Source organism: Mus pahari, chromosome 5, assembly GCF_900095145.1.
Source record: "Mus pahari chromosome 5, PAHARI_EIJ_v1.1, whole genome shotgun sequence".
Taxonomy (NCBI): domain Eukaryota; kingdom Metazoa; phylum Chordata; class Mammalia; order Rodentia; family Muridae; genus Mus; species Mus pahari.
In genome coordinates this window covers 128,431,925-128,432,703 of record NC_034594.1, presented here as the reverse complement: position 1 = coordinate 128,432,703, position 779 = coordinate 128,431,925, and positions in this window count along the sequence as shown.

The window sequence follows — 779 nt, the reverse complement described above, 5'->3', positions numbered from 1 at the left end:
CTGACTTCCAAACTCACACCCACTCATGTGTGGACCTCTGCTTCCACACATGTACATATACAAACAGAAAGAGGAGGTAGGAAGAAAGTGGGCTGGCTGTTATATACATAACTCTGCTATAAGGATATAGGTTATATAAGTTGTGGGGAGCAGGTGTGCCAAGCCCTGTGGTCCCTGTTTGTCAAGAGCCTGAGCCTTGGGGCGGTCGTGGCGCACGCCTTTAATCCCAGCACTCGGGAGGCAGAGGCAGGTAGATTTCTGAGTTCGAGGCCAGCCTGGTCTACAAAGTGAGTTCCAGGCCAGCCAGGGCTATATAGAGAAACCCTGTCTCAAAAAACAAACAAACAAAAAACAAACAAACAAAAAAAAAAATGGCAAGGGCCTGAGCCTGAACTCTATGTGGGGACCGGGTAAGCCCCATGTTCCCTGGCTGCAAGAACCTGAGCCTGCTGAGCCTATGCGGACGATCCTGTACTGTACTGCCTGCTGAGCTACTGGACAATCACCCAGCGCCCTGGCTGAACTCTGACTGGATCCAGGAGATGGGGGAGGGATTAGGTCAGAGGACTGAAAACAGGATGCACCTGGGGCAGGGGGGAGAATGTGGTTGTGAAGGAGCTCAGAGGACTGAGAAAAACAGGATGTGCCCTGGAGGGAGGGAGGAGAATGCTGTGGGGAAAGCTGTGAACAGTTCAGTTGTGAGCAAGCAGTTGAAGAGGCCAGTTGGGTTTAGTTGGAGCCGGGAGAGGGTTAGAGAAAGCTGTTTGTGAGAGGGAGAG